Raw genomic sequence first — 23,386 nt, 5'->3', positions numbered from 1 at the left:
TAAATGTTTTGACTGAATCTATACACAAGAAATTGACTGGTTGATTAATTTTTTCCTTCACATTGTTTCATTCTTTCAATGTGTATTTACTATATCTATTATCAAATATTTCCAAACTATCAAAGAAAAAATATCAGTTCTTGTAAAGTTTGGGATATAATCTAAGTAGATATATATTAAAAATAAATAAATAAGTAAGCTATATAATATATTAGAAGGTTACGAATGTCACAGAAAAGGAAAAGCCAGGACAAGCTGAGTGATTCTGGAATGCATGTTTGAGGGAAGGAACTGTGAATTTGATAGTTAAGATAGATCTCATTGAGAAAGTTATGCCTGAATAGTGACTTGAAAGAGGGTAAGGGTTAGGGCCATGAGAGTACTAGGAAGAGAGATTTTTAGAAGGAAAATGGGAACATCCAGTGCAGAGTCTACCTATATCAAGAGGTTCACAACATGTACAAAGAACAAGGAAGATAGTGTGTCTGCTGCTGAAAGAAGAAGGCAAGAATAGGTGAACCAATGAGGACTTTTTTTATATCGTTTTTAACATGTATTTCAAAAGAACTGAGGAGATAGTATAATGCTTGTACAATGATAGTATAATTAGCAGAATGAGGCTATCTGATTTTCATTTTAATAAAAGTGAAAGTGAAGTCGCTCAGTCGTGTCCAACTCTTTGCAATCCCATAGGCTGTAGCCTGCTTGGCTCCTCCAACCATGGGGTTTTCCAGGCAAGAATACTGGAGTGGGTTGCCATTTCCTAATACTGGAGTGGGTTGCCATTTCCTTCTCCAGGGAATCTTCCCAACCCAGGGATTGAACCCCACTCTAGTTAGTCTACTTTAGCATAGGTTGGGGTGGGCAAGGAGGCAAGGTTGCAAGAGTGAAAGAATGGAGATGAGCAAAAACCATAGCTAAATCCAGGTAAGAAATCATAATAACTTGGAATGAAGGTGATAGTTTTAGTGAGGCATGGATATAATATGGATATATATTAAATCTAGCAGCATTTCCTAGATGTTGATTTTAAGGTAGAGTTGACACTAAGTGGCCTCAAGCCCTGGAAATAAAGAGTAGACATTGACTGGGAAAGGGAATATTGTATAGATTCTTCTGCTTGCTCAACTTCTCATAGCCTACACCGTTTACTTTTCCCTCAGTGCCATCTTATATGTGGAAAATTAAGATTGGAGGCTTTTCCACTTTACAGGCATTAGGTTTTAGATAAATGTTGTTGTTCAGTTACTACTCTTTGCGACCTCATGGACTGCAGCAGGCCAGACTCCTCTGTCCTCCACTATCTCTTGGAGTTTGTTCAGATTCACGTCCATTGAGTCAGTGATGCCATCCAACCATCTCATCCTCTGCCACCTCCTTCTCCTTTTGCCTTCAGTCTTTCTGACAAGCAAGGTCTTTTCCAATAAGTCTGTGCTTTGTATCAGGGGGCCAAAGCATTAGAGCTTCAGCTTCAGCATCAGTCCTTTCAATGAAGAGTCAGGGTTGATTTCCTTTAGGATTGACTGGTTTGATCTCCTTGCAGTCCAAGGGATTCTCAAGAGTCTTCTCCAGCACCTCAATTGAAAAGCATCAATTCTTTGGTGCTCAGCCTTCTTTACGGTCTAACTTTCACATCCATACATGACTACTGGAAAAACCATAGCTTTAATTATATGGACTTTGTTGGCAAAGTGTTATCTCCACTTTTTAATATGCTGCCTAGGTTTGTCATAGCTTTTCTTCCAAGGAGCAAGTGTCTTTTAATTTTATGGCTCCAGTCACTGTATGCAGTGATTTTGGGAGCCCAAGAAAATAAAATCTGTCACTGCTTCCACTTTTCCCCCTTCTATTTGCCATGATGTATTTGGACCAGATGCCATGATCTTAGTTTTTTGAATGTTGAGTTTTAAGCCAGCTTTCCCCCTCTCCTCTTTTACCCTCATTAAGAGACTCTTTAGTTCCTCTTCACTTTCTGCCTTTAGAATGGTTTCATCCACATATCTGAGGTTGTTGATATTTCTTCAAGCAATCTTGATTCCAGCTTGTGATTCATCCAGCCCAGCATTTCTTGTGATGTACTCTTCATAGACGCTAAATAAGAGTAATAATATACAGCCTTGTTACTACTCCTTTCCCAATTTTGAGCCAGTCAATTGTTCCATTCTAAGACTCTAACCATGGCTTCTTGACATGCATTCAAGTTTCTCAGGAGACAGGTGAGGTGGTCTGGCATTCCAATCTCTTTAAGAATTTTCCACTGCTTTTTGTAATCTATACTGTCAAAAGCTTTAGAGAAATAGACTAAGTAAGATCTAAAACTCATACATATACTCTAATTATTTTCTAATTTCTCATGCTGTTATTGACCTAGTCACTTGTGGAAGAATCATCATTGATGGGTGGTTTCAGTATTTGAGAAATAAATCTATATTATCTCAACTTTGACTTGAATCAATATTTTTGTATGTAGAATTCTCCAAATCAAGAATGTGAGAAGTTTTGCAGGGAGATGCTTATTAAAAGAATACTTGAAGATAAGCCAGATAAGCTAAAATGCCATGTATTTTTAACTCCTCAGAGAACTGAAGATACAAAATTAAATGACCAAATTCCAGCAAAAGAAGAGCCTTTCCAAGAGTAAAAGAATCTCATTATTTTTTATTTTTTTTCTATTCCTAAGGGTACTACAGCAGAAGGAGACTCTCTGCCTTAGGAGGAATAAGGAATAAGGAGGAACCAACACAATTTTTAACAAGCATTTAATGGCCACACATAAATTGGAGCAATGGATCACAAATCAGTTCTATAGTATTGACCAAGTGGAGAATCAGTAAATGCAAGGACATGGCCTGACAAAGATTGGGGCAAGGAAGGAGAGCTAAGAAAGCCCACCCCATGGCCTACAGGGCTTTCCAGCACTGCAGTGCTAGAGCTGGTCTGGGGGCAGGGTAACAAATAGAGAGAGATTTTCAGAGGCCTGGAAAGTTGGACTAGTAAGAAGAAAGCCTCAATAATTCACAAATCCCAGACAGCCAGCTCAAGTACAGATTACTGTGACTCAGGCCCTCACACAGCCAAAAGAAGCCTTTTAATGACTTAACACACAGAGTAAACCAGAATTAACTGAAGTGGATGTTAAATTTGAAATTTTAGAGATGTAATTCAGTTGTTGTATTTGACAGACACCCAAGGGAATCAGAGACTCCTCTGAGTTTTTAGTAAGGCACATGTCCAGTTGAGAGGACTTAGGGATCCAGGATCTATGTGCAGTGTTGACCAGCTAGCACTTACACTTCTGCTCTTGATCTTATTCTCTATGGCAAGGAAGTTCACTCCTGCTTTTATTTCTAATCATCAACCTGGACTAGCAGAACTCATAATCTATTATATGCCTTTTACCCATCAAACAGATGATCCAGTACCTTTAAAAATGAAGTCCAATGGATCAAATATTAAAGATACTTTTGGCAATTTTCATTTTCACTGTGTATCTCTTTACTTGAAAGCTATGCACCTGTCCCAAGATTTTTTGCTCTACATCATCAGCAAGTTGGAGGTCTGTATTGGGAAGGGAACAAGGGGAGAATTTGATGGGAGGAGGTCCTCATTCCTTCCCCCACCTTCCTTTAGGAAGCATATGAAGACTGTTCTCCAACTCCATTATTTTCTACAGATGGATTTTTGCTAACACCATCCCCCATCAGTGTTGGTAAATATATGTTATTTACCAGTGACATTCCATCATCTGCCTTGTTCAAACCCAGGATTTCACTCCCTACAGTTATTTCCTGAATAGGAGGCCCTATTGGACTGAATTCTTCCCATGAATTATTTTGCATTTTCTTTCTTTTCTTTTAATAACTATAAATTAATTGTCTTTAGACAGTAACTCAATTGGAGACTTGATAAAATTGCAATTCTTAGAACAGAATTTTATAGTAAAATTGATATTTTAATTAAAATTATTTGAAGGAATTATTTCCAATTTTATGGACTCTCTAGATTGCTAAGTGTTGTATTCTACTGTGATTAAATACTCAGTCATGACAAAAGCTATCATAGACATTTTACATGAAAAGTTAAGCAATTAGATTGACTTGAAACTTTAATAAGCCATATATGTTTCCTAAAAATGACAACTGAAAGTTTCTTGAGCTTTGCCTAAATAATTTTTAGTCATTAAAAAACAAACAAACAAAAGATATAGAGGCTCTGGGAAAATACTATAAAGGAAAAACTATTGTTTGAGTGACATGAAAACTTCAGAGGGCAGTCTGTCTAGAGGTTTCCCATAGTGTATCAAAAAGTGGATTAGAGTGCTTGAGCCTCAGATAGGTCTGTCATCCCGAGATCTCTACTTCCTTTGGAAAAATAGAAGCTTTAGGCCTCCTTTTAGTCAATAGCCTAGCCTTTAAGGAATTGAGAACCAAATTTTCAAAAGAAAATGCTTTGTGTCCATTATCTTGTTTCCTGCTTCATTTCTGTTTCAATTCCGAGTAAGACTGCTATCTCCCATTTCTCTGGTCATTTTCAGACATTGATATGCATCATCATGTGTGGAGGTGGTGACTCACTCCACAAGTGACTCCTGTTCAGGGGTTGCTGCTCACATGTTCTTACAGAGAGCTGGTCAAGTGAGAGGAGCAAGAACCAGAAGAACAGAATCTTTGTCACTTTAATTCATGATAACCATGGTAATTGAAAATTCACACTATGGTTTTGTGTCAAAAAGTACACATACCTGGCTACCACAAGTCAGATTGAGACTTGAAGGATCCAATATCTGGTCTTCCAGGGTGGATGTATCCCCCAGGGGGAGGGAGGAAGTGGGCAGGGACTGTCTGCATCCACAAGAGAGCAGAGGAGACAGTTGTTTCCAACCAGAGAATGGAAATTAGAAACACTGGTTTTAGCCCAGCTTGTCAGTAGAATTATAGTCTTTCTAAAAGGAGAAGAAATCAGCAAAGTGATGAATATAAATGTGAACAAACAGATGGACAGACCATGAAGGAAGAGCTAGTGTAAACATCTTAAGGAGAGATATAGATCTTCCAGATTTTCCTAGAATTCCATTTCCATGGAATGCTGCAACATATGAATTGAATGAGATGTTTGTATAGACATTCACAGAAAGATTGCAGTAAGATGCAGTTCATCTTCTAATTGAAGCCTCAAGAAGAGGATGATCAACATTGCTGCAGAGGTTACAGACGTTTCAACAGAAGTGAAATTTGATCAGGGTTTTGTCTAGGAAAATGGAATATATGTTCAAAAGCACTGAAGCTTGAAAGTTCATATGAAATGTATTTGAAAAATGGCAGGTAATTAAATGTGGCTGAGGCATAAAATGCTTGATAGGAATAAAACACATGGCTAAGAAATGTATCAAACCAAACAGACAGCGAGAAGAGAAAACAATAAAGGAATCAAAGTCAAAAGTGTTCTGACCAGATTTACATTTTAAGACATCATTTTGGCAACAGAGTTATCTGATTTGCTTATCTAATTGGCACTATTAGACAACAGACAGCATTTATAACAGGGATATATTGAAAAGCCAGGAAGATAGCTGCTATGTAAACAGTAATACTACTTGGAACCTGAGTGCTTGATAAAAAGAGCTCTCAAAAGTTTCAGTGACCATGAAAATAAAACAAAGGAAGGTCAAAGGAAGGTCAAAGGAAGGTCCGAGGACCAGAGTGAAGACTTCAGGTATAACAAACAGCACTCCTGGCTGAGTCCAGTTTACATACGGCAGGCTCAGGTGGAGGAAAAAACATATAAAAGGAGGAGCCAAAGCACTTTCTCCCTCTCTTTCTCTCCCGCGTGCGTGTGCTCTTTCTCTCTCTCTCCCTCTCACTCTCTCTCTCTACCTCCCCCGCGCACTCCTCCACTCTCTTCTCTTCCAGTCTTTGGGTTGGCATGCCCTCACGCTTCGAGGATGGATTCTCCTGCTATCTTCTAAATAAAAAAGAGCTGTAATACTGAAAAAAAAAGTTTCAGTGAGAAAATGTCTTCCTTACTTAACAACTTTTTCCCAATATCATTGTAATGGCTCTGCCTTTGGTTCATAAAAGAGTAGCTACAAGACATTATTCCCCCTTCCTCCAACCAAGATTCACCAATGAACTCCCTGCCCTTCTCCTGAGCTTGACTATATGATTACAATTTGGAATTTGTGAATTTAACATTCCTGATTTTTAAGCTGTGAAAGTCCACATTGTGTAGTCATTTTTATACACGTTTTAAAGGCTTTAAGGCTGATATGTAAAAAGGAATCAATTATGGGAGTTATATCCAGCCAAACCACCCATTTTTAAACTTTAGTTTAACTTTGTAAAAAATGCTCCCCTAGTGTTTGAAGATGTAAGTATTGCAAAGTGATTAAAAAATAAGAAAAAGGAGTCAATAAGGAAATAACAAAAAATTGTTATGTAATAAAATGTGGCCCTTAAAAAATCCATTCATTAATACAAATTATTGAGATGATAAAGGAAAAAACTAAATCCAGATAATTAATATTTTGAATAAAAGATGAGAAGGACATGGGAATCACAGTGGGTTATATTAGGTTGGTGCAAAAAGTAATTGTGGTTTCAGATCATGAATTTTAAATCATTATAACTAGGCTCAAACACATCTTTATCAACCAAAATAGGAACCATTGTAATCAACACATTTTTGCCAATAAAAACTAAGTTTGTCTATTCCTGTAGCATAAAAACCCATGCTTTGGGATTCGACAAACTCTTGGAAAGCATTTTCTGCATCCTGTTGGTTGTGGAAATATTTTCCCTGCAAAAAGTTGTCAAGATGCTTGAAGAAGTGGTAGTCAGTTGGTGAGAGGTCAGGTGAATATGGCAAATGAGGCAAAACTTCATAGCCGACTTCATTCAAATTTGGAAGCATTGGTTTTGCGATGTGTGGTAGAGCATTGTTGTGGAGAAGAACTGAGCCCTTTCTGTTGCCAGCTGCAGGTGTTGCAGTTTTCGGTGCATCTCACTGATTTGCTGAGTGTACTTCTTAGATGTAATGGTTTCACTGGGATTCAGATTGGCAACAGACCACCAAACAGTGACCATGATCTTTTTTGGGTGCAAGTTTAGCTTTGGGAAGTGTTTTGGAGCTTCTTCTCATCCAACCACTGAGCTTGTCATTACTGGTTATCATATAAAATCCACTTTCTGTCACAAGGCACAACCCGATTGAGAAATGGTTTGTTGTTGCATAGAATAAGAGAAGATAACACTTCAGAACGATGATTTTTTTTTTTAATCATCTCATGAGTCACCCACTTATTGAGCTTTTTCACCTTTCCAATTTGTTTCAATGCTGAACGACCATAGAATGATCTACATTGAGTTTTTCAGAAACTTCTCATTCATTTGTAAGAGGATCAGCTTCAATTATCCTCTCAATTGGTTGTTGTCAACTCCTGATGGCTGGCCACTACACTCCTCATATTCAAGGCTTTGCAAAAGTTCTTGGACCACCACTGCACTGTATGCTTGTTACTGTTCCCAGGCCAAATGCATTGATACTGTGAGTTGTCTCTGCTGCTTTATAACTTGTTTTGAACTTGAATAAGAAAATTGTTCAAATTTGCTTTATATTTAACATCATTTCTGTAGTTCAAAATAAATATAAAATAAACAGCAAGTAATAAGTCTTTAGCAAAAATCCATAATGCTAGAAATGTCACATATGAGTCTATTTAGTTGGCATCATAGCCTACTTAGATGGCCTCCTTAGTTCAGCTAAGGCAAGCCATAATTAAGGAAGGGGCAAAACACCCTATCTTTCCAGTGTGAAGTGTTTGAAGATCATTAATTTGCCTTTTCATCATCTCAGTTCAGTCCCTCAGTCATTTCCGACTCTTTGTGACCCCATGGACTGCAGCAAGCCAGGCTTCCTTGTCCATCACCAACTCCCAAAGCTTGCTCAAACTCATGTCCATTGAGTTAGTGGTGTCATGCAACCATCTCATGCTCTGTCATCCCCTTCCCCTCCTGCCTTCAGTCTCTCCCGGCATCAGGGTCTTTCCCAATGAGTCATTTGTTTGCATTGGGTGGCCAAAGTATTGGAGTTTCAGCTTCAGCATCAGTCCTTCCAATGAATATCCAGGAATGATTTCTTTTAGGATGGATTGGTTGGCTCTCCTTGCAGTCCAAGGGACTCTCAAGAGTCTTCTCCAACACCACAGTTCAAAACCATCAATTCTTCGGTGCTCAGCTTTCTTTATAGTCCACGTCTCACATCCACACATGACTATGTTGTTTTCACTTTGGCTCCGTCTTTTCATTCTTTCTGGTGTTATTTCTCCACTCTTCTCCAGTAGCATATTAGGCACCTACTGACCTGGGGAGTTCATCTTTCAGGTCATATCTTTTTGTCTTTTCATAATGTTCATAGGGTTCTGAAGGGAAGAACATTGAAGTGATTCGCCATTGCCTTCTCCAGTGGACCACGTTTTGTCAGAACATCTCATCTACAGTGAAGGAAATTTTCAAGGTTAAGCTAATGATTTTCCGACATTTTAGGCACTAAATTTACTTGAAAATGTTTAAAAAGTCACTGTAGCTAATCATCTCATTTACAAGTCAACTTAAACATTTGGGCAGTAACATGTGTAGGCCAAGGTATGTTAGAACGGAATTGACACTTCCTAGTTCCCCAGGGATCTTTCACTTTGCTTGGCTGGCTCTGCAACTCCAGGAAATTGCAGCCAGACTCCAGTAAAAGAACAATTTGCCTGTTCTTACCTTAGCTGCTGTTTGCTTTTCAACCCTCAACTTATAGAAATCAAATCTATTACTCAGCAGGTAGTGCTTGCACAAATGAAAGATAAATTTTTCTTCTAGATAGGACAGATCAGTGAGACTCATAAAATATTAATGATGAAAGCTTTGGGAATTAGATATATCCCTGACCATAGGTTTCTCTTGACAGTGAAGCACAGTCAGTTTAACCCACTTTTTTTTTTTTTTCTGTAAGATTCCCATCAAAAATGATATGAAGGGAAAATAATGCATGATTTAAGATTCAGATGAGCACAGATTTTTTTGAGAAAGGTAATTTTTCTGTCTTTCATTTTCTCTCATGTTTTGCATTCCTTATCTGCTGTAAATTTCAATGAGTGATGTAGTGTGGCTGATCTGATTCTTAAAGCTGCTCATGTGCTCATGACAGATACTGCTTGAGAATAATACAGAAAGTACACAGTTCTTCTTATTTAATTTAATATACAATAGAATAATAGCTCTGTGTGTGTGTTAGTGGCTCAGTCCTGTCCAACTCTTTGCGAACCTATGGACTGTAGCCCAACAGTCTTCTCTGTCCATGGAATTCTCCAGACAAGAATACTGGAGTGAGTAAGCATTCCCTTTTCCACAGGATCTTCCCAACCCAGGGATCAAACCCAGAACTCCTGCATTGCAGGCAGATTCCTTACCATCTGAGCCACCAGGGAAGCCCAATAATAACTGACATTTATATACTTGGAGCAATTCACTTATCCAAATAGAGATCTGTTGAATGCATATTCAAATATATATTAGTAAAGAAGTGCTCTGTATTCTTCAGAAAGTAATTGTTACAGATAGTTTTCACTTGCAAAGACTTATTATATTGAAAATCCTTCCAAGACTATTAAAAATGTACAATTAATTTTAGGTTTACTACTTTTTGTAGAATGCTTAGTCAATTACCATTACTGTGAGATTTTTTTCAACATACATTTTCATTTTATTCAGAAACAAAATTTACATTTATAACATTTAAGGATCATAGAAATTTATCATTCTCTTATTATGGCAACCTGAATACTTACTTACATGTATTTATAAATATGTATTTATACATTATATATTTACATATCCATAATGTTAAATATTCAAATTCTAAATATTGGAAAGTTGTTGAAAATGATAAAATAATATTATTGACCAATTACTTTAAAAATTATTTGATTTTTATGCTAACAATAATTTTTTGCATGATTCATAATGTTTTTAATCATTCTAAAAAGCAAGAGTACATTAAAAGTAACTATTGTTCATAGTAATGCCTCACAAGGAAGACAACCACCAAAAATTTACCAAAGTAAATACAACTAAAACGTATCTATTAGAATTTGGCATATTAAGAATGTCATTTAAGATGCTATATATTAATAACTAGAAAAATAAAGCATATTTTTCATTCATACACTTATTTCTCTAAATAGAATAAATTCTTAAAATAAATTTGTTTTTATATTAAAATAACATTTATTAAAAGAAGGCATATGACTATCCAAGCAGAGAAGTTTATTTTTGCTTAATTACCTTTATTTAATGAATATCTTATTTCATGAATCTTTTCTCAGGTACATCCCAATTATACTTTTCCTCACTATACATGTACAATTATACAAAATCCAAATGGAATCCTTATAAACCAGTAATGTGACCCTAATTAGGATCCTGTGTTTACAAAGCATGTTTGAGTCTCCAGTTGGTGATAAGCATACAGGAACAAATCCGCAGATTCCATTTTGTAAATCAGCCTTTTACAAAATTCTTCAACACACTATAAAATATCAGATCTTTTGTTAAAACATATCTTAAAATATGTTTAAGGTCACATCACTAGTAAGTGAAAAGACTCAAGACAGGTCCATAACAAGACACCTGGTCCTGAAGCATATTATTACATTCTCAAAACCAATAATGTATTCATAGTTGCCTGGTCATCTGAACATCGTCTCTAGGGTCTAGAATCCCTTTATCAATATATTCCATTCATAAGTTTGAAAATAAACTCCATAGCCCAAATGGCCTGCTGTAGCCAAGTACCAAAGCTTGCATAGAATTAAACTCATTGTTACTACAGCTTTCTGTATGCCAAATTTTGGGATCTGGTCCCATCACTTCATGGGAAATAGATGGGGAAACAGTGTCAGACTTTATTTTGGGGGGCTCCAAAATCACTGCAGATGGTGATTGCAGCCATGAAATTAAAAGATGCTTACTCCTTGGAAGGAAAGTTATGACCAACCTAGATAGAATATTCAAAAGCAGAGACATTGCTTTGCCAACAAAGGTCCATCTAGTCAAGGCTATGGTTTTTCCTGTGGTCATGTATTGATGTGAGAGTTGGACTGTGAAGAAGGCTGAGTGCCGAAGAATTGATGTTTTTGAACTGTGGTTTTGGAGAAGACTCTTGAGAGTCCTTTCAACTGCAAGGAGATCCAACCAGTCCATTCTGAAGGGGATCAGCCCTGGGATTTCTTTGGAAGAAATGATGCTAAAGCTGAAACTCCAGTACTTTGGCCACCTCATGTGAAGAGTTGACTCACTGGAAAAAACTCTGATGCTGGGAGGGATTGGGGGCAGGAGGAGAAGGGGACGACAGAGGATGAGATGGCTGGATGGCATCACTGACTCAATGGATGTGAGTCTGAGTGAACACCTGGAGTTTCTGATGGACAGGGAGGCCTGGCATGCTGCGATTCATGGGGTCACAAAGAATCGGACACGACTGAGCAACTGAACTGAACTGAATAGCTAGGCCTCCTTAAATCCTACCTCCTTTCTGCCTCACTCTAATAATTGTAGGTGCTACACTCTCCATGCTGAGATATAACCAATTATCTATAACAATAATAACTCCATATTCAGAAATGAATTATTTGAAATGAAAATTCTAAAATGACTGATACCATTTAAAAATATTAATATCAATCTCCAATTGCAACGGTTTTTGCTATATCTGGAAGCTACAAAAGAAAAAACAAAGTAGAAAAAAAGTACAGCGACTCTAGAGAGGGTCTTTTTGACCACAGAAGCTAACCACGTTGCATCTAAGTAGAGATGAAAGAAGCTGATGGAGATGGCTGGAGAGGCAGAGAAATTTGTGCCTCAAGAGCATCTGAATTCTCACCATTAACTGTTGTGTAAAATAATGAATGTTTATATAGCATCAAACTTCAGAAAATAGCATTATTGTTTCCTTGGAGGTATCTAAGTAGCCCAGGAAAGCACAAAATATTTTAAAATATCAGTTAAGTTCAGTTCAGTTGCTCAGTCATGTCTGACTCTTTGAGACCCCATGAATCACAGCACACCAGGCCTTCCTGTCCATCACCATCTCCCGGAGTTCACTCAAACTCACGTCATCCAGTTGGTGATGCCATCCTTCCATCTCATCCTCTGTTGTCCCCTTTTCCTCATGCCCTCAATCTCCCCCAGCATCAGAGTCTTTTCCAATGAGTCAACTCTTCGCATGAGGTGGCCAAAGTACTGGAGTTTCAGCTTTATCATCATTCCTTCCAAAGAACACCCAGGGCTGATCTCCTTTAGAATGGACTGGTTGGATCTCCTTGCAGTCCAAGGGACTCACAACAGTTCAAAAGCATAAATTCTTTGGCACTCAGCTTTCTTCACAATCCAACTCTCGCATCCATCCATGACCACTGGAAAAACCATAGCTTTGACTAGAAGGACCTTTGTTGGCAAAGTAATATCTCTGCTTTTCAACATGCTATATAGATTGGTCACAACTTTTCTTCCAAGGAGTAAGCATCTTATAATTTCATGGCTGCAGTCACCATCTGCAGTGATTTTGGAGCCCCCCAAAAATAAAGTCTGACACTGTTTCCACTGTTTCCCCATCTATTTCCCATGAAGTGATGAGACCAGATGCCATGATCTTCGTTTTCTGAATGTTGATCTTTAAGCCAACTTTTTCACTCTCCACTTTTACTTTCATCAAGACGCTTTTGAGTTCCTCTTCACTTTCTGCCATAAGGGTGGTGTCATCTGCATATCTGAGGTTATTGATATTTCTCCCGGCAATCTTGATTCCAGCTTGTGCTTTTTCCTGCCCAGCGTTCCTCATGATGTACTCTGCATATAAGTTAAATAAACAGGGTGACAATATACAGCCTTGACGAACTCCTTTTCCTTTATGGAACCAGTCTGTTGTTCCATGTCCAGTTCTAACTGTTGCTTCCTGACCTGCATGAAGATTTCTCAAGAGGCATGTCAGGTGCTCTAGTATTCCCATCTCTTTCAGAATTTTCCACAGTTTATTGTGATCCAGACAGTCAAAGGCTTTGGCATAGTCAATAAAGCAGAAGTAGATGTTTTTCTGGAACTCTCTTGCTTTTTTTATTTTAAAATATAAGTAGTACTTTTAAGCCCAGTTGAGAAAAATGCAAAATAACAATATATTTGTCCTCAAATTATCTTTACTTAAAGAATATGCGCATGACTTTTAAGACATTATTAGAGACTTTTCTTCATGTATTCATTGTGTTATAGACACACAATTTTCTTCTGAATAACTTTGTTAACAAAATCTGGCAGATAGTCAATAGCAAACTGTGTTCCAGTAAATGAATGTATAATGTTATAGCAGGAACAATCTCTTGAATGTTTTACACCTTTATAACTGGTGGAAAAATCAAAACATGGATAAACATGGAACAAACTAGCCCATACACTTTTTAGGTGACGTGAAGCTAACCTAAAGCTTACTGCAGTTACTTTCTAAAGACAAATAATTCTGCGCTTATGTGAAATATTGTAAAATATATCTAACTTATTAGCTAGCTCAGATAAAATCAATGATAATGTTAAAAGACATATATGTGTGTATTTTTATAGTATATAATGTAAGCTTCAAACATTTAATATGGCTACTTTTAATGAATAATTTAACTTAATATAAAGAAGTATTCTGTGAGATATTTATTAAATAATTATAGTAAATGTTCTTTCTATATTTTTCTCTCAATTTGGAAAACTAGAAAATATGAATATAATATGATTGCATGGGAATAGCAAATTATCTATAATAATTTTTATTTTACTTTTATAAATAACAAGAGGATGGAATTAGTAATATTGGACTTTCTTTTTTCCAGTATATCCACATTTTCTACACAGGACAGATTGTGACTACTTCTTTCTTAAGGTGAGACTGAATGTAATTCACAGTGGAATTTTGAGGGGCTATACTTTTTATATTTATTGAAGATATTTATCTTTTTATATTATCAAAGATATTCCACAAATCAAATTGTCTTAGGGTAGTTAGTTGTGGTGGTTTACCCACTTAGTCATGACCAACTCTTGCAACATCATGGACTATAGCCCACCAGTCTCCTCTGTCCATGGGATTTCCCAGGCAAAAATACTGAAGTGGTTGTCATTTCCATATCCAGAGGATCTTCCTGACCCAGGGATCAAACCCATGTTTCCTACATTTCAAAGTGATCTCCTGCATTGCAGGCAGATTCTTTTCTTCTCAGCCTAAATCTGAGGGTATCTGCTTATTAGTTTTATATGCATATATTCTATTTGTTCAACAGTACTTTTTTCACTACAAACTCTGCTACTGCTGCTGCTATAAGTCACTTCAGTCATGTCTAACTCTGTGCGACCCCAAAGACGGCAGCCCACAAGGCTCCCCCGTCCCTGGGATTCTCCAGGCAAGAACACTGGAGTGGGTTGCCATTTCCTTCTCCAATGCATGAAAGTGAAAAGTGGAAGTGAAGTCACTCAGTCATGTCTGACTCCTAGCCACCCCATGGACTGCAGCCCACCAGGCTCCTCCGTCCATGGGATTTTCCAGGCAAGAGGACTGGAGTGGGGTGCCATTGCCTTTGGATGTTTATTGGCAACTTCTGAGTTTATCAAAGCATATAACTTGATGTTTTTATTAAAACTTGGAAATTTATTGATGCTAAAAGAAAAAAAAAACACGTCATATTTAGAACAATAATAAAATATTCTATTACAAGTAATACAATTAAGATATCTCGTGAAGCAAATGAATACACACACACAGAGAAGCATGTTAATATCTTTAAGTTTTTCCTAAAATGCAAGTATATTAGATTATTTTAATTACCAGGTACCATCATTTTTTTAAACAATGCTGTGGCTATTTTTGCTCTATTACTCCAAGAATTAGATATCTTATTATTGTATCATAAATTAATATTGTTTATTCACATATTCATCACTGTTTTTTCAGTGTTCCTTATTAGAACTTCCACCTTATCTATTTATCTGAAGTACATTTTTTAGACTTTGCTTTAGTGAAGATTTTTCAGTTTTTCTATGTCTGAAAGTATTTTGTATTTGGCTCTTGTCCTTAGAAAATAATTTCTCTGAACTGTGAATCTACATTGTCAGGGATTATTTCTGATTGAAAAGGGGTACATACAAGGAACAATTAGAGGCATTGCATGTTTAGAGTCTCTTAAAATGCTAATGGTTAATTATTTATATTTTACAGATGAGGTAAATAGTGACATTTTTCTCTTTGGTCTTAGCTTAAAAGGCTATCCTCTGCTAAAACTTTAATTCAAACTATGTTTCTACCTCCACAGGTCTCCAACCTTTTCCTTCATAATTCTGATATGATTCTGTTACTTTTTTCTCTTCCCTGGAGCAAGGACATTATCATATTAATATTACTAAACTATTAAGCCCTGTCAACAGTGAAAAGGAGTATGCGTGCACGTGTGCATGTGCAGTCATGTCCAACTCTTGTGACCCATGGATTGTAGCCCTCCAGGCTCTGTCCGTGGGATTTCCCAGGCAGGAATACTGGAGTGGGTTACCAGAGATGGAGTATAGTCTTTGTTTGATTCTGCTTTTGAAGAAAACAAAAACACTTACTTTGGGTTCTTTTTCTAATCTTTTAGACTCCTTGAACACACAATATTAATTTTAGAGCCTTTGGGATTCTTGTAATTACTACTAATGCTTACTGTTTAACTAAGCAGGCAATTAATAAAGTGCCCATGTAGACTCTCTTATGAGAGAATATGGTAATTGGAAAAGGTAGCTAAATTTGGAGAGGACACGTTCACAAGTTTTTCTTCTCTCTAGTCATGTGAAAAATGTGTATATAAAGTAGCTGTTGTTGGCATTTTCCAGCATAAACATTTCAAACATTTTTGTTTACTCCCTTTGGAGCTTGGCACTTTCACACTGGTTAAAATTAGTCAGATTTATTTGTGGAAAATAGTATTAAAATGTTCATGTTTTTCATTATGAAACCCATTATTATTTTTTACTTTAAAATATAGCACATGCTATTTTTCCTGTTTTTTTTTTCCCCCAAAGATAATGTGAAAATACCATTAAAAAAACATTCAAATATTCAAACAGTTATAACAAACTGTTTCTTGGGGTAGGGAGATTTTCAAATATAAATTTTAATCCATCAGAACTGAGATCACTTCCATAAGTTGGTTTATTGTGTAAATTTTATTTTTCAAGTTTCTAGTAGCAATTAAAATTCACAGTAATTTGTGTTGTCCCAAATACTTGTAATGTATGTAGTTAATTTTTCCTTTCAATGCAGCTCAGTTCAGTTGCTCAGCTGTGTCCAACTCTTTGCGACCCCATGAATCACAGCACGCCAGGTCTCCCTGTCCATCACTAACTCTCAGAGTTCACTCAAACTCATGTCCATCGAGTTGGTGATGCCATCCAGCCATCTCATCCTCTGTCGTCCCCTTCTCCTGCCCCCGATCCCTCCCAGCATCACGGTCTTTTCCAATGAGTCAACTCTTCGCATGAGGTGGCCAAAGTATTGGAGTTTCAGCTTCAGCATCAGTCCTTCCAATGAACAGCTAGGACTGATCTCCTTTAGGATGGATTGGTTGGATCTCCTTGCAGTCCAAGGGACTCTCAAGAGTCCTCTCTAACACCATAGTTCAAAAGCATCAATTCTTGGGCACTCAGCTTTCTTCACAGTCCAACTCTCACATCCATACATGACCACTGGAAAAACCACAGCCTTGAGTAGATGGACCTTTGTTGGCAAAGTAATGTATCTCTGCATTGAAGGGTAGGGCTCTTTAATTACATATTCTACTTCATGCATTTCCACTTTTCCAACTATCTACAGCTAACTCAAAGAATTAAAGAAATAAGCAAAAGAAGCTATTGTAGTCAAATACAGTTGAATTATCCAGCTTCATATGTGAAATTTTAGTGAGCTATTATGCATTGCAGTATGCAGTATTAGCCCACAGAAAATTTTAACTCTTTATAATCCTTTCATCAGAGCAGATGTGTGGTCCCATATTACCTGTCTTTTGTTATAAACATAGACTTCTCAGAAACTGAGTAGTCATATCTCACATTTTAACCAATTCTTTACATAATTTTAGAGCAGTGAAGCATATCCAGTTCAAAATCTTTCATTTTGATCTTCATAGAGTAAAATTTATGAGCAACTTAACCTCCCCAAGTGCATCATTACCACAACTCCACTGGGATTCTTCAACCTTCAACCTCAAGCTAAATTTGGCAAGACTTTGAATGGATGTTCTCTTAGTTAAAATTCTCAGCTTCTGTATTTCTATATTCCATGGAAATTATTGCTTTCTATAAAATTGGCAAGTAAATATTTGCTTACAAAATAGAATGATATTGATCTGCATGTGTTTTAGAAAGGAAATAAGCCTCATTGTTAAAATATAGAATAATCAGACTCAAAATGACTCAGTATTATTCTATAAGTGAAAATACATATATCCACAGTCTATGGATCACAAGGCTTTAGAATTGCGATATACTAGGGGAATTATGTCATGAAGGACAAAACAGTGATTTTTATTTGAGGAACAAACTGCTATTCTCATAATGTAGAATGTTAAATCACCCCATTCCCATACTCTTGCCTGGAAAATCCCATGGACAGAGGAGCCTGGTAGACTGCAGTCCATGGGGTCACTAGGAGTCAGACATGACTGAGTGACTTCCCTTTCACTTTTCACTTTCCTGCATTGGAGAAGGAAATGGCAACCAACTCCAGTTTTCTTGCCTGGAGAATCCCAGGGACAGGGGAGCCTGGTGGGCTGCAGTCCATGGGGTCGCTAGGAGTCAGACATGACTGAGTGACTTTCCTTTCACTTTTCACTTTCATGCATTGGAGAAGGAAATGGCAACCCACTCCAGTGTTCTTGCCTGGAGAATCCCAGGGATGGGGGAGCCTGGTGGGCTGCCATCTATGGGGTCCCACAGAGTCTGACACGACTGAAGCGACTTAGCAGCAGCAGCAGCAGCAGAATGTTAAATAAATAAGAAAAGTGTAGCAGTTCTCAGACTATTTTCTTTCAGGATCCTGTCTTAAAAATTATTGAAGACTCCAAAGAGGTTTGTTATGTGCATTTTACATTGATATTTACTGTATTAGAAGCTAAAATATAAATTTTAATATATTCATCATTTACTTGAACACTATTACTTATAAATAACATGTTTTATGGAAAACAGCTGCCTTTTTTAAGCAAAGCAAAATTTAGTGAGAAGAGCAGCATTGTTTTCTATTTTTGCTAATCTCTTTTATGTGTGGCTCAATAGGAGATTGTTGGGTCCTCCTTTCTGTACTGCATTCATTGTCTTTTGATATCACACCTTATGAAGACTTTGGAAATCTCCACTGTATGCTCTTGACAGAATGAGGACTAAAAGACAAAGTCTTAATATAATTATCAAAGTAGTTTTAACCTTGCAGTTGCACAGAAAAAGGTGATGGAGATCCCAGGTAACTGTTGATGACACTGGAAATTGCTGATTGGTGGCTTCAAACAGCAATGTACTTTCCCTCTGAGTTTCCAGGTTACCTGGACCATTCTGCCATCCTGGACTGGGCTTGACTATGCTCCTTGGCTTACTCATGTGTTTGCACTCAACTCCTCCATTGCCTGGAAGCTGGCCACTCTAGGAAGGCCTTGGCTCCAGCAAGCTAGCCTGGCCTGTTTCCATGGCAGTCAGTGTTCTAGAAGGGAAAATTGAAGCATGAAAGGCCTGAGTTCTAGGCTTAGATCTGAATACACTGTCAATTCTATGGCATTCATTTGGCTGAAATGTATCAAAAAGTCAACCCACATCCATATGTGGAAAATAGGCTCTATCTTTTGATGAGAGAAGTTACAGTCATATTGAAAAGGGGGTACATAACACAAAAGAATTTGGGGCATTTTGTCAATTAACCATAGCATCCTAGCTAAGCCTTCTCCTAAAGAAGGTAAAGGTAACTCTTTGCCTCATTTTCAATGTATTTAACTCTCTTGTATCTACCGTAGGAATCTGAAAGGACATACTTACAAATAATAGTGTTATCATTTAAAATGTATTAGTTTGGGCTGTACATTGTCAATACTTACATATAACCAGGGCTTCAGATATAACCAGGTCCTGACACATGAAAGTGAAAGTGAAGTCGCTCATTCGTGTCCGACTCTTTGCGACCCCATGAATCACAGCACGCCAGGCCTCCCTGTCCATCACCAACTCCCGGAGTTCATTCAGACTCACGTCCATCGAGTCAGTGATGCCATCCAGCCATCTCATCCTCTGTCATCCCCTTCTCCTCCTGCCCCCAATCCCTCCCAGCATCAGAGTCTTTTCCAATGAGTCAACTCTTCGCATGAGGTGGCCAAAGTACTGGAGTTTCAGCTTCAGCATCAGTCCTTCCAAAAATGCTTACGTCCAGCCAGTTGTTGTAATGTGGGAATGCAAGTCCATTATTGCTGTATACTCTAATTAAAAAAAAAAAAAAAAACTAGACGTTTATATAAAATTCTTCCTTTCTCACATATTTCATGGACCAAGTCAATTCTGTTAGAACCTAGAATCTCCCCTAGCTGGTTATTTTTTTGAAACTTGGATCATTTGAACATTGCAGATGTTGTCATGAAATTTCCATTTTTTATGCTTTGTTTCAATTGATATATTGCTTCATTATTGCTGTTCATTCATATTGATATGGAGGTATGAATATTGATATCATACATATTCATAATCTAGTCTTGCTGTCTCTTTAAAAATTTATGCAATCTTTAGCTCTCATGCATTAGAATGTAGGAACATCCTAAACAAATTTAACTCAAATAAAACTGTAAAAGGTAAGCAAAAGCCAGAGAGAATGTGAGATACAGAAATAACAGCTTACATAAATTTGTGTTAGGCAGTTTTACATTCCATTTCACTTGGTATACCTCAGTGACATGAGAATGCAATGGGAGATGTAAGTCTGTTATTCCCACTGTTATCACTAGTTCCCATAGGTGAACATCTTACTCACCAAACAGAATTTGATTCTAGTGCTTAAGATGCATGTATCGCATGTTGTTGTTTAGTCACTAAGTCGTATCCAACTCTTGCAACCCGGACATAACTCACCAGTCTCCTCTGTCCATGGGATTTCCTAGGCAAGAATACTGGAGAGGGTTGCCTTTCATTCTCCACAGGATCTTCCCAACTAGGAATCGAACCTATCTCCGGCATTGCAGGTGGATTCTTTACTGTTGAGCCCCAGGGGAAGCCCACAAACCTAGATAGATTACATTTGATTCTCAATAGAAAAAGCACAATCATTTATAATGTGGAAAGAATTACTGACTATGGTGAATGCAGTTTTAAACAGAATATCAATCTGAAGCATAGCATGATAGTTCTATTTCTCCCATATTTGATTATATATGTTTTATATTTTACTTTGTGATTTTGGATTTAATGACTACATAAGACACTATGATTTTAGACTTAAAGGCATTTCAAATCTTGAAAAGGAAACCTCAACCTAGCCTTTGTCCAATCAATAAGTTAAATATGTCCCTTGGAGTCCCTAGCATTAATATTTTTCCTTATGCATAAATTGTGTTTGAACTAATGATCTTCACATTTCGATGTATCTTGACTATTCTATGACTATCAGCTTGACTTTTAGGTCATTTTTAAAATAATTTAGGACTTCCCAGGTGGCACTAGTGGTAAAGAACCCACCTACCAATGTAAGAGACATAGAGACAAAGGTTCGATCCCTGGGTTGCAGTATTCCTGCCTGGAGAATCCTATAGACAGAGGAGCCCGGCAGGCCAGAGTCCATAGGGTGGCAAAGAGTTGGACATGACTGAAATGACTTAGCACTCATGCACATGCTTTGAATCACTGAGTAAATGATAAACATTTACCTCCAGATTACAATATAACTAATATTCTATTAGAAAGCAATACATAAATATGTGTTGTAGCTAATCAGCTTTTTGTCTTGCCTCTTCAAACTTCTTTAAAAAAAAAAAAACAACGCTTTGTGCATAAAAGATTTCTCAACAAATGTTTGTTGGTCATTGATACAGGTGAACTTTTCAATTTGTTTTTTCTGTCTCATGTACAAGTAGTTATACCCCCTAATATTTAGAGACATTACAAGCTTCACAGTAGAGTGAGGATCTCTTGCAAAGACTATATTCGTTTTTATTCCACAATCATACAGATTTCAATTTCAATGTTAGTCTGCTGGGGCTGCTAAGTCGCTTCAGTCATGTCCGACTCTGTGCGGCCCCATAGACAGCAACCCACCAGGCTCCCCTGTCCCTGGGATTCTCCAGGCAAGAATACTGGAGTGGGTTGCCATTTCCTTCTCCAATGCATGCATGCATGCTAAGTCATTTCAGTCATGTCTGATTCTGTGCGATCCTATGGACAGCAGCCCACCAGGCTCTGCTGTCCACGGGATTGTCTAGGCAAGAATACTAGAGTGGGTTGCCATTTCCTTCTCCCTATATCAGTCTAAAACACAATATCTAAGCCTTTTCAAGATACTTTCACAAAATACCACAGCTTGAATAGTTTATCAACAACAGACATTTATTTCTCATTAAAAATTATATTTTCAATGCTAGAAAAAATAAACTTGAACTTCCATAATGTTCATTTTAATAGGATTATAAGACAACAAATGTTTGTCTAAGTCAGTTGCTACTTGCAATTAAGAAATTTGCTTATTATCATTAAACAGTCATTTATAAGCTGTCCTTCCAAATACAGTTATATGCAATTAAAATTAACCCCTAGACACAATCTATTCTGTTCTATTCTGTAACCATTACACTTTCACAGTTCTTTCTAATGTTAATGAGAAGTTACACACCTTCGTCAATGAATAAAAGGACAACTCTTGTAAAGTTCCTCATTAGCTGAAATAAACTATCACTAATATCACAGGCAATAGATTTAAATTAGGTAGGTGACTCCTTCCTCACTGAAGAAAATGAATCCAAAGAAAAACAATAATTACTAATCATCAGGAAGTATTTTAGCAAGTTCTGAGACCCAGCCTTCTGACACATTGTAATGCAGGAGATGATTACTGCCACAAGAAGCAGAAGGGAAATTTTGTGTTATCACACGGTGAGAAGACTCAACAAGTTTTTACCAGCCAGGATCTATGCTCAAGTAGTTGAAAAGCAGTTTGTATATATTTAAATACTAGGTTATTTACAAAGCGTACTGAAATAAGCACTGGCCCAGAAATGTTTCCATTATGTTAAATAGCTGTTCTCATGTGTGGTAGCAGATCTGGTCCCAGCCTCCGACTGGCTGTGCACTGCCTTTTTTTCCCATGACTCACCCTACTTTTTAACCCTATATTTGTTGACCTGACATTAACATTTACATTTGCCTTAAACTATAACAAGACCTGATGGGGCTGGAGACCTTTTCTAATATGAGTCATTCTATTTAATTCATTGTATGATTTCAATGCTGAACTGTGTGGTACTGTTGATGTAAAAGGTGTAGAAAGCTTATGAAAACACAGAATCAGTCACCTCTTTATTACTAGTAGTAAATAATAATAAAACAGCCCCCACTGATTACATTTAAGAAACTTAAGAAAGTATAGTATGCTTAAGAAAGTATACTTTGATTATATATAATTATATCTCAGAGTCATCAATAAAGTCAACATTTACACATCTGTAGTCTACTTTGTGGCCGCCAGATGGTTAGATTTGGAAATTTAAGCAGGAATAATTTCTACAGGTTTTGAAGTAGAACTGTGAACTAAATGGGAGCGGTTTATTCAACTGATTATGTTGGGGTACAGAATTAATCTAATGGACTTTTCTGGGGTATGTGCCAAGTCCTCGTTGCTTTGTTTTCTCCTATAATTAAAGAAATAACCCTTGAACTAAGTTGTTAATGTGCCAGTTTTAAAATGAAGAGCCTGAGGATTAAGACCTTGCCTAAAATCACACAGCCAGTAGTAGAAAATCCAGGATGCAAATTCAGGTGTATCTAGCTTCCACAGTATCTCTTTCAAGCAAATGAGGATGAGATTTAGAGTTGAATTTTAAGGGAGAATTGGGGCTAATTAACAATGCATATGCTCAGTCATTCAGTTGTGTCCAACTCTCTGTGACTCCATGGACTGTACTCACCAGGCTCCTCTGTCAAGGGGATTCTCCAGGCAAGAATACTGAAGTGAGTTGTCATTTCCTCCTCTAGGAGATCTTACTGACCCAAGGATCAAACCCTCATTCATCTCTTGAGTCTCCTGCACTGGCAGGCACATTCTTTACCACTGA

At 37.2% G+C, this 23,386-nt stretch overlaps 1 protein-coding gene across 3 annotated transcripts in view; it reads left to right on the top strand.

Annotated features, from left to right (window-relative positions):
- MGAT4C (MGAT4 family member C) overlaps nucleotides 1-23,386 on the top strand; it is a 419,059-nt gene that overhangs the window by 333,169 nt on the left and 62,504 nt on the right. For all 3 annotated transcript variants that reach the window (XM_061415672.1, XM_061415671.1, XM_061415673.1), the window contains exon 2: nucleotides 13,910-13,959. The gene's annotated coding sequence lies outside the window, so the exon portion shown is untranslated. The remainder of the gene's footprint in view (nucleotides 1-13,909; nucleotides 13,960-23,386) is intronic.

Source organism: Bos javanicus, chromosome 5, assembly GCF_032452875.1.
Source record: "Bos javanicus breed banteng chromosome 5, ARS-OSU_banteng_1.0, whole genome shotgun sequence".
NCBI lineage: Eukaryota > Metazoa > Chordata > Mammalia > Artiodactyla > Bovidae > Bos > Bos javanicus.
This window is presented reverse-complemented; position numbering and strand designations above follow the sequence as displayed.